Genomic DNA, 12,375 nt, shown 5'->3' with positions numbered 1-12,375 from the left:
TATGTGCCACATGAGACTGTAACTGGGTAGATTTTGTACACACAAGACTGAACATTCTCTACACTTGTCTCAAAATCATGTCCAGTTTCCATGCAAATGTATAGTCAAAACTGTTCTGTGAAGTATATTTTCCCAGTTTCCGCAATCACCTTTATTAATAGGAGGGCTTTGGGTGTAAATAATGTTTAAGATTGTGTCTGTTGTGAATCTAAAAACTCCTGGAACAGAGCACTTTTTGGCAAGTTAATTGATGACATTTCCTTTCAACTTATTGTCCTTGACCATTAAGGCATTTATTTTTAAATGTATGTAGCTTCATCTTTGATAGACCAGTGTTCTTCAACCACTGGTGCATGGACCAGTGCCGGTCCACAGAAATTTCCTGCCGGTCCACAGGGCCAGCAAGTGCATTAGGCCCAAAACGGTGCGATCGATGTGGTGTTATCTTCGAGCCAGCTCCCTCTTCCTAACTGATTCAGTGCACAAAGCCACAGGCAGTGGTTCCTACGGGCATCCTGCGCCTGAACCGGAAGCCTTCTCTCTGATGTTGCAACGTCAGAGGGAAGGCTTCCAGATGAGGCACGGGACATGCAAGGTGCAATTAGTACTATTATGGGGGTGGAGATTGGGTAGAGATGGGCGGGGTCTGGACCACGACTTAGCCCAGTGTTCTTCCACTACCGGTCCACGGACCTATGCCGGTCCACAGAATAATTATTTTATTTCTGCCGGTCCATAGGTGTAAAAAGGTTGAAAAACACTGTGATAGACTGCATCTTTATATAAGAATAGCCTTACTGGATCAGACCAATAGTCCATCTAGCCTAGTATCCCATCTTTGCAGAGGCCAATCCAAGTCATAAGAACATAAGTATTGCCTCTGCTGGTTCAGACCAGTGGTCCATCGTGCCCAGCAGTCCGCTCACGCGGCAGACTCCAGGTCAAAGACCAGTGCACTGACTGAGTCTAGCCTCATCTGCGTATGTTCCAGTTTAGCAGGAACTTGTCCAACTTTGTCTTGAATCCCTGGAGGGGGTTTTCCCCTATAGCAGACTCCGGAAGACAATTCTACTCTTTGGGTGAAGAAGAACTTCCTTACGCTTGTACGGAATCTATCCCCTTTTAACTTTAGAGAGTGCCTCTCGTTCTCTCTACCTTGGAGAGGGTGAACAATCTGACTTTATCTGCTAAGTCTATTCCCTTCAGTATTTTGAATGTTTCAATCATGTCCCCTCTCAGTCTTCTCTTTTCAAGGGAGAAGAGGCCCAGTTTCTCCAATCTCTCACTGTATGGCAACTCCTCCAGCCCCTTAACCATTTTAGTCACTCTTCTCAGGACCCTTTCGAGTAGTACTGTGTTCTTCTTCATGTACGGCAACCAATGCTGGACACAGTACTCCAGGTGAGGGCGTACCATGGCCTGGTACAGCGGCATGATAACCTTCTCTGATCTGTTTGTGATCCCCGATCTGTTTGTGATCCCCAATCTGTTCATGATCCCCTTCTTTATTATTCCTAGCATTCTGTTCGCCCTTTTCGACGCTGCTGCCACACATTGCACGGACGGCTTCATTGACTTGTTGATCAGAACTCCAAAGTCTCTTTCCTGGGAGGTCTCTCCAAGTACCACCCTGGACATCCTGTATTCATGCATGAGATTTTTGTTGAACCTCATTTGCCATGTCGATACCCATTTCTTGAGCTTGATTATGTCACGTTGCAGATCTTTGCAATCCCCCTGTGTCTTCACTACTCTGAATAACTTCGTATCATCTGCAAATTTAATCACCTCACTTGTCGTACCAATGTTCAGATCATTTATAAAGATGTTGAAGAGCATGGGTCCAAGCACCGAGCCCTGCGGCACCCCACTGGTGATGCTCTTCCAGTCCAAGTATTGTCCATTTACCCCCACTCTCTGTTTCCTATGCTCCAGCCAGTTTTTAATCCACGTGAGTATTTCACCCTCAATTCCATGGCTCGCAATTTTATGAAGTAGGCGTTCATACGGAACCTTGTCGAACGCCTTCTGAAAATCCAGATATACAATGTCAACCGGGTCGCCCTTGTCTATCTGCCTGTTTACTCCCTTGAAGAAGTGCAGCAAGATCGTTAAACAAGATCTGCCTTTGCTGAAATCATGCTGGCTGGTCCTCATCAGACTGTGTCCGTCAAGGTGATCAATGTTGCAGTCCTTTATCAGCACCTCTACCATCTTTCCCAGTAGCGAGGTCAGACTCACCGGTCTGTAGTTTCCTGGATCTCCCCTCGAACCTTTTTTGAAGATCGGCATAACATTTGCTACCTTCCAGTCTTCCGGAATCTTTCCCGATTTGATCGACAGATTGGCTATTAGTTGAAGCAGTTCAGATATAGTCCCTTTCAGTTCTTTGATGACCCTCGGATGGATGCCATCTGGTCCCGGAGATTTATCGCTCTTAAGCCTATCGATCTGCCTGTATACCTTTCTAGACTGACCATCAACCCTGTCAGTTTCCCGTCTTCGTTTCCAGCACATAGCCTGATGGGTTCCGGTATGCTGTGTATATCCTCTTTGGTAAATACAGATGCAAAAAATGTGTTCAGTTTGTCGGCGATTGCTTTGTCCTCCTTTAGCTCTCCCTTTATTCCATGGTCATCCAACGGTCCCACCGCTTTCTTCGCGGGTCGTTTCCCCTTAATATATCGAAAGAACAGCTTGAAGTTTTTCGCCTCCTTGGCTATTTTTTCCTCGTAGTCTCTTTTGGCTCCTATTACTGCGTTATGGCACCCGTGTTGATGTTGTTTGTGCTTATTCCAGTTTTTATCCGTTCTTCACCTTTTCCATTCCTTAAACAAAGTTTTCTTGATTCTGATCGCTTCCTTCACCTCTACAGTGAGCCACGCCAGTTCCTTGTTCTTTTTCCTCTTGGATCCATTGTTGATATGCGGTATATATAGATTTTGCACAGAAGTACCTGGCAAAAACCCAAACAGTAGCAGCATTCCAGAGCTGAGATTGTGAGGTCATAATGCCTCATTGCACCAATGCTTAAGAGTTAACCTCATCAGTGATGTCACAATGGCTTGATTGTCCTATACTTAGCTCACATAAAAACATAAAAATAGCCATACTGGGTCAGACCAATGGTCCATCTAGCCCAATATCCCATCTTCACGGAGGCTGATCTAAGTCACAAGTATCTGGCAAAAACCCAAATAGTAATACAGCTTGTACAGAAAAATGCTAAAATCACATAAATGTAGGTCATTATTTGTATAAAACATTGCTGCATTGGCTTCTTTGACAGGTATTCATGCCTGTTCATCACTTCTACAATGATGATTTTTTTTTTTCACTAAATTTCTCCCACACCTTCTTAGCCATTGGCCAAGGTCAACACCTTGACCAGCACAGTCCAACCTCCCAAGGGATACACATCTGAAAATAAGGTCAATGCAGGTTTTTTTTCCTGATAAAATGCCAAGGCTATTTGCTCTCATCTATAACTTTCAGCATTTTGCAAGGCACCCTAGAAAAGGAAAAGTGAATATTAAATTCAGATCGCAAAAATAAAATAGATGATAATCAGTATAAATAGTGCTGGATTTCTATTAGCTGCACAAATGACTATTAAATGCCAAATTCATCTTTCTTCTAAAAATGCTTGGCTTATGAATATAAGTTGGCCATTATAGCTTTCCTCTATAAAGGCTGAAAAAAGCACCTCCATTATATTTTTATTTTATCTGGCTAAATACTGAAGATGACACATTGCATGAAGGAAAAAAAAAAAAAAGACTCCTCATCTAAGTGAAGTGCTTCCATATCCTTTTCCAATTTCTATTGGTTTACATTTTGCTTTGGGTTTACTTCATGAGTATATTTACAGATGAAGTGTAGTAAATGGGCCCACAACCACACAGATGAGAAACTCTACTTTATCTTGAAATCTTCCCTAACCTTTCTTTTAAGTGCTGTCAAGTTCAACAGATAACACACCCATATAAGTAAACTCAAAGTCACAATCCATGTCCTGTGTCTCAACTGTTTCAACAGAATAAGTCCCTTTGACCTTGTAGTGGAATTTTCCAGTGCTCTGGAGGATGGTGTGAAGTAAAGTAACCTTTGTTTCCTCAATCTGACGATCTTCCACCAACATCTCCAGCATTTTTGACTGACAGTTCATCTTAATATCATGTACAGTAGGAAAGAACTTGCACTCAGGGTATCTTCCTTTTGAAAAACCTGTTCCAAAATAAGATTCCATTCTATTGCTTGCTATGACCAGAGATGAAAAATTGGCACTTAGAAAGGCAACCATGGCACCTGAAAAGTTTTTACAGTAACCTTTTAAAGAAATTCTTACACTGGTTCAAAATAAGGTATACCATTGCCTGCAAAGAACTCATAAAGGAAATATAAGAACACAAATCAATTCAGCCAAAAAAGATTAAAAACCTGACCATTCTCACAAATTGGAGAGGTGAGTAAGGGGAAGTGAAGCTTTAGTAAACCAATCTTTTAGAACAAACTAAGAATAAAATGAATGTTGAATTGTATTCATACCTGTTAAGTTTCTTTTAGAGTGTTATTAAACCAGTCTGCACTAATTGGGGGGGACCCAACACTTTACACCTCACTATTTAGACTGCCTCAACCAATTTAGTCCAGCATGCTACAAAGGCCATGCATGCCACCTCCCCCTCGCACAGCCCCTGAAACCCTATAAAGTGCTTGTCGGACTCGCAAAAGAAATTAGTCACTTTCAAATAGCCTAACAATCCCATCTGCATATCCAGTTTATAGATATTGTGGGAGGAGTCAGAACCATCACTCTGCTCAAAGCCTTTCAGAATTACGTACTGCCTGAGTGAGATAAAAAGGAGAGACCACTTTGGGCAAAAAGAATGAAGCAGTCCTGATCAAAATTGAGTGCTATGAGAGACATGTAAGGATCCCCTACAGCAGGGGTAGGGAACTCCGGTCCTCGAGAACTGTATTCCAGTCAGGTTTTCAGGATTTCCCCAATGAAAATGCTTGAGATCTATTTGCATGCACTGCTTTCAATGCATATTCATTGGGGAAATCCTGAAAACCCGACTGGAATACGGCTCTCGAGGACTGGAGTTCCTGCAACTCAAGAGACCATCTGTATGAACAATCTTCCACTAGAAACACCATCTTTAGAGTAAGATCTTTCAGGGTAGCATACTATGCTTCAAAAGATTAAAGGGGGAGGGTCCACCTAGTACATTAAGGACCAAATTAAGGTCCAGCTAGGGAACAGTAGCCCTTAAAAGGAGGGTAGAGACATGCTGAGATTCATGTGAAGGGTCAAACATCGGGGGGGGGGGGGGGGGCGAGGGACTGCCAAGGAAGAGCCTTGGACTCTGTCCTGGAAGAAAGAGATTCACCACTTGGACTTGAATTCTTGAATTGAGAGCTAAACCATGGTCCAAAACCTTGCTATAGGAAGGCCAAAATAATGGGCAACTGTGCCTTCCACAATGAAGCAAGTCTCCCAGAACACCAGCTCTCAAAGTCTCCACACTTGCAGGTAAGCTATTGAGGTGAAGTGCCTCCAGGATTGTAAAAGCCTCAACAACTGATGCTGGGCAACCTTTTCTTCAGCTGATGCCTCTCAAGGGACAATTTTGAGCAGCAGTTACATAGTAACATAGTAGATGACGGCAGATAAAGACCCGAATGGTCCATCCAGTCTGCCCAACCTGATTCAATTTAAATTTTTTTTTTTTTTTCTTCTTAGCTATTTCTGGGCGAGAATCCAAAGCTTTACCCGGTACTGTGCTTGGGTTCCAACTGCCAAAATCTCTGTTAAGACTTACTCCAGCCCATCTACACCCTCCCAGCCATTGAAGCCCTCCCCTGCCCATCCTCCTCCAAACGGCCATACACAGACGCAGACCGTACAAGTCTGCCCAGTAACTGGCCTAGTTCAATCTTTAATATTATTTTCTGATTCTAAATCTTCTGTGTTCATCCCACGCTTCTTTGAACTCAGTCACAGTTTTACTCTCCACCACCTCTCTCGGGAGCGCATTCCAGGCATCCACCACCCTCTCCGTAAAGTAGAATTTCCTAACATTGCCCCTGAATCTACCACCCTTCAACCTCAAATTATGTCCTCTGGTTTTACCATTTTCCTTTCTCTGGAAAAGATTTTGTTCTACGTTAATACCCTTTAAGTATTTGAACGTCTGAATCATATCTCCCCTGTCTCTCCTTTCCTCTAGGGTATATATATTCAGGGCTTCCAGTCTCTCCTCATACGTCTTCTGGCGCAAGCCTCCTATCATTTTCGTCGCCCTCCTCTGGACCGCCTCAAGTCTTCTTACGTCTTTCGCCAGATACGGTCTCCAAAACTGAACACAATACTCCAAGTGGGGCCTCACCAATGACCTGTACAGGGGCATCAACACCTTCTTCCTTCTACTGACTACGCCTCTCTTTATACAGCCCAGAATCCTTCTGGCAGAAGCCACTGCCTTGTCACACTGTTTTTTCGCCTTTAGATCTTCGGACACTATCACCCCAAGGTCCCTCTCCCCGTCCGTGCATATCAGCTTCTCTCCTCCCAGCATATACGGTTCCTTCCTATTATTAATCCCCAAATGCATTACTCTGCATTTCTTTGCATTGAATTTTAGTTGCCAGGCATTAGACCATTCCTCTAACTTTTGCAGATCCTTTTTCATATTTTCCACTCCCTCTTCGGTGTCTACTCTGTTACAAATCTTGGTATCATCTGTAAAAAGGCACACTTTTCCTTCTAACCCTTCAGCAATGTCACTTACATACATATTGAACAGGATTGGCCCCAGCACCGAACCCTGAGGGACTCCACTAGTCACCTTTCCTTCCTTCGAGCGACTTCCATTAACCACCACCCTCTGGCGTCTGTCCGACAGCCAGTTTCTGACCCAGTTCATCACTTTGGGTCCTAACTTCAGCCCTTCAAGTTTGTTCAACAGCCTCCTATGAGGAACTGTATCAAAGGCTTTGCTGAAATCCAAGTAAATTACATCTAGCATATGTCCTCGATCCAGCTCTCTGGTCACCCAATCAAAAAATTCAATCAGGTTCGTTTGGCACGATTTACCTTTTGTAAAGCCATGTTGCCTCGGATCCTGTAACCCATTAGATTCAAGGAAATACACTATCCTTTCTTTCAGCAACACTTCCATTATTTTTCCAACAACTGAAGTGAGGCTCACCGGCCTGTAGTTTCCTGCTTCATCCCTGTGACCACTTTTATGAATAGAGACCACATCCGCTCTCCTCCAATCCCCAGGAATCACTCCCGTCTCCAGAGATTTGTTGAACAAGTCTGGGAGTGATTCCTGGGGATTGGAGGAGAGCGGATGTGGTCCCTATACATGAATTTCCAGGGTTTTCTCTCACTTGCTAATTTGGTTCTAATTTGATTGATTTGGCATGGCCTACTGCATTGCATACCAGGGTCAGACATAATATGTGATCTCTTCCCATACCCTTATATCCCTACTCATGGCATCTGGGTGCCTTTAAGCCTGAACCTCCTGAGAAAGCTTCCTGCATCCCTTATGCACTGTTCATTCGCTCTAAGATGGGTAAGATGTAGTATATTGGGTTTCCCCACCCAGATGACTGTACAATCTAAAACAGAGGTCGGAACTCATAATGGGAACTGTTTATCTTCACAGCTTGGAAACTGTGCAGGAAAAGGGGATATAATGTTGGAGGTAAGAGAGGCATCTGCAAAGGGCAATCTGGCTGTTTACAAAACAGTTGCAGAAGTGTATGCCATATAGAAGGGTACCGCAGGATTGCCTTCATTTCAAAGAATAAAAAACAGCCTAGCATTGCTAGCAGCCAGCATTTTCGGTTGGCCTAACCAATGTCAGCAGAGGCCTATGAGACATTTTATCAATCTGACTCTGGAATGTTGATGCAGATAGACCCTAAATACTCCTGCACAGAATTCACATACTTGAATGGGACATAGAAGCCAGAGACTAATCCCAGCTACCATTCCTGCGTCACACCTTCTTTATCAATTTTATTACTAACATTTTTTTAATTGTGGCTTCACCTGGTGCACTTATAAATGAATCACTACCACATTATGAATTACCTCCTATCAATCTGTTTCAGTCTCCTGCGATTCAAGGGTGGAATGTGCAGCCATTTCTCCAGAAGCTAGCTTGTGGAATTTGGTATATGTGACAGTGAATCTCAGGATACTTCATTAGGGGGGAGGGAGGCTGGAATCTTATCTTGGTTTAGAGCAGGGCTGCCCAAGTACGGTCCTTGAGATCTACTGGCAGGCCAGGTTTTCTGGATATCCGCAATGAATATGCATGAGAGAGATTTGCAAGATATTATAATACAATACAAGCAGCCGCATCAGCAAAGTGCCGCTTGTGTTCATGTTCATATTCTATACTTTTTCTATGCCCTTTGTTCCTCTGTTTGACTTCAATAAAAATGATTTACAAAAAAAAAAAAAAAAAAAAAAAGAGAGAGAGATTTTCCTGCAATGCCTTCTTGGTATGCAAATCTCTCATGCATTGTGGATATCCAGAAAACCTGGCCTGCCAGTAGATCTCGAGGACCGGACTTGGGGCAGCCCTGGTTTGGCGTATAGGCTGGAATCTTATCTTGCCTTAGTGAATGTCCAAGCCTGCTGTTTACCACAGAAACACGGAGTGAGACATGATAGTTTGTCACATAGCCAGTAATGTGAAAATAGCATAAAAGGAGCAAATGAAGCATTTTCCTCGGAATCCATCTGCACGCAGAAGTCCTGTGATTGACCTGGTCCATTGGCTGCCTGAAAAGGGGGATTTCCCGGCTGTGAGGGGTGGTGTTGCTACGATGGTGAAGTTGTTCTAAATCATTTGTGTTTTGTATATTACTGCTATGTAATTTATGTAACGATTAAATTAGTATAATAAGCATTACCTTGTGTTTGTATCTTTGTATGCCGTGAAGTGCTGACTACCTAACGAACTTGGCATTACACCAGGCTCAAGATAAATCAATGCCTTCGGCCTGCCCTATGGCAGCTGCTGAGGCTTCACCTCACTCAGATCCTTCACCAGCTTCTCCAAAGTCTTCCCCAAAAAGAAGACATCCCAAAAAAGGGAAGTTTATTGAGCTGCATCTTGGAGGCCACACCACCCACAACGCCCCCACAACGCGGCGCGATGTCTATTAAGTAAAGTGGGGGTGGGTTCCCCCCCACGCCCCCCCCGTCGGAGCCCTACAAACAGTAATTTAGAGCGGCGCGCACCTCCGCGCTGTGCTCAATTGTCTGGGCGCGCCTTTGTCCCGGCGCGCTTTTGACCTGACACCGTGACTAACATTGACATTACTGGAAAGTTTGATAGCAATTTGGAGTTAATTGGAGAGACTGATGACACTGGATTTCTTGAATATCTTTACCTCCCCCCCCTTTTACAAAACCACGAAAGCGGATTTTAGCACAGGCTGGTGCGAATGCTCTGTGCTGCTCCCAACGCTCATAGGCACTCTATGAGCATTGGGAGCAGTGCAGAGTATTCAGCATGCCAGCTTTCACGGATTTGTAAAAAAAAAGGGGGGGGGGGGTAAATGTCAAACAAAATTTTGAACCATTTAGAGATGTTAAAGAAGGGGAATTTCTTTTTTTGAGGGGGGGGGGGGGCCATGGATATGACACTTCGGGTTGTTTTACTAAGCTGCAGCAAGATCTGGACTTAACTTGGGACTTTCCCAAATGCTCACCCAGATTAAACATGGTATTTTTAAAGGGGCTTTTCTCTTGATTTTAATTGCAGGTTGTGTGCTAATGTTCCCATTGGTGCATGGGATCTGCAAAGAATTAACTTAAGTGCGCTTACTGTCTCATATTTAGGAGGCAACACACTCCTGTATTTAACTCATTCATAATGCAGAAACACTCATTATCTTCTTGCGACACCCTCCCTCCTAAAAATAGCTAACATGCAAATTACCACAAAGTGTTTTAATGTGTTCTGTAGTAGCCTGTCAGTGTGTGGTAACTTGGGTTATCCAATAATCTCAAATGAAAATCTTGTGTTCACTCAAAATTCAACAGGAATATAAAAAAAAACAAAACAATGAGAGCAAATATGTACAATATAATCTTTTTACTCAGACCTCATACACCCAGGGCATTACTCAAAATTTCTTTTGTGCCATGAATGATATCTTGAGCTATTTCAAAAATCTTAGGCTATATCATAAACAGTTGTATGCATAGTATATGTAAGAAGAAGCACTTAACTCAAGCCCAACAGTTACCCAAATGTTTCACCATTAGGTTTCCTCAGGGGCCATGCTGCTTCCTTAATAAAACTTCTTCATACTGCACCACAACAGACTTCGCATCAAGAATGCAATAATTTATTTCATGGAAACCAAGCCATATGGTAACCCTAGAGGTAACCTTATGTTAATGTCGGAGGTGATAAGTGAAGTGCCACAAGGCTCCGTCCTGGGCCCGATCTTGTTCAACATCTATATAAGAGACTTGACAGAAGGGCTCCGAGGTAGAATAACATTATTCGCCGATGATGCCAAATGAGCAATGTGGTGAGCAAAAGCAATGGCAGACGATATGGTGCATGACTTACTTCTGCTGGAGCACTGGTCTAGGTCCTGGCAACTCAGCTTCAATGCCAAAAAATGCAAAGTCATGCACCTGGGAAACCAAAATCCATGCAAGATTTACACCCTAAATGGCGAGATTCTGACAAGAACTGAAGCAGAAAGAGACTTAGGGGTGATTGTCAGGGAAGACATGAAGTCTGCAAACCAAGTGGAGCAAGCTTCATCCAAAGCAAGGCAAATCATAGGTTGCATACGCAGGAGTTTCGTCAGCCGTAAACCTGAAGTCATTATGCCACTGTATAGATCCATGGTGAGACCGCACCTGGAGTACTGTGTGCAATTCTGGAGGCCGCATTACCGCAAGGATGTGCTGAGACTGGAATCGGTCCAGAGAATGGCCACCAGGATGATCTCGGGACTCAAAGAGCTCCCGTACGAGGAGCGGTTAGGGAAACTGCAGCTCTACTCACTCGAGGAGCGTCGAGAGAGGGTAGATATGATCGAGACATTCAAGTATCTCACAGGCCGCATCGAGGTGGAAGAAGACATCTTCTTCTTCAAGGGTCCCGCGGCAACAAGGGGGCATCCGTGGAAAATCAGGGGCGGGAAACTGCACAGTGACACTAGGAAGTTCTTCTTCACTGAAAGGGTGGTTGATTGCTGGAATAGTCTTCCACTTCAGGTTATTGAGGCCAGCAGTGTGCCAGATTTTAAGGCCAGATGGGATAGACATGTGGGATCTATCCGCAAAGATAGATAGGGAGGGTTATTAGAGTGGGCAGACTTGATGGGCTGTGGCCCTTATCTGCCGTCTATTTCTATGTTTCTATGTTTATGAAACAGATTTACTTGGTGTAAAAACATGGGGGATGATGATAACTCTTTCATATGGATGCTGAATATTTTCTGTGACTTGTGCACCCAAATGAGCCCTGTTTCTGTAAATAATCTTTACATATATATTTTTCTGTTTGAGAAAGTAATTTTATAACAGAATATTAGTAGAAACAAAGACAAACAAAATACCTACACATGCTACTAGCCACTATTCTTCAACTATGTAAGTTCTACTCTATTTGTAGCACCTTTCTAATCATTGTAAACCGCATATAACTTCACAGTCCTGCGGTATATAAACTGTTATTATTACTACTAAGAAAAGTTATATATGTAACTGCCTTTTTACAACAGGCTGTTAAAATAATCCCCAGCAGTTCAAATAACATAAGTTTTTATTTATATATCACATAACCCTTTCAGTCCTATGCAGTTTACAAAAGAAGTAAAACTTACCAAAGTCAGCGAGCTACTTGATTTCAAGAAGGTGCAAACTATGTGGATGTATTCTAAGAGGGGCAAAATAAAATACATGCACATCTATACAACAGCTCCATTCAAATGGAAATCTCGGGAACACATAAAGGCGGAGACCTCTTTAAAAAGTATGCATAACATAACAGATTTCTAGACCAGTTCAATGCGGTTAACAAAAAATTATGCTGAGGAAATACAGTGTTGATGGGCTGAAGATTTGGTTAGTCAGAAATTTAGAAAAGAAAAAAGTCTTCAAAAGTTTTCGATAATGTTTATAAGATATACAGTAGATCTAATCAATAGTGGATGAAAATTTTTATCATGAGAAGCAGCCTGATAAGAGAGGCAATGCCCAAGATGTCTCTTATCTTTACAACTCTTTACAGAGGGGAACGTAAATAAGGCATGGGTTTTCCTACTCCTCTCATTAGTCATGATAACGAATCTTTCAGCAAGATATAA

This window comes from Geotrypetes seraphini, chromosome 3, assembly GCF_902459505.1.
Source record: "Geotrypetes seraphini chromosome 3, aGeoSer1.1, whole genome shotgun sequence".
Lineage (NCBI taxonomy): Eukaryota > Metazoa > Chordata > Amphibia > Gymnophiona > Dermophiidae > Geotrypetes > Geotrypetes seraphini.
This window is presented reverse-complemented; position numbering follows the sequence as displayed.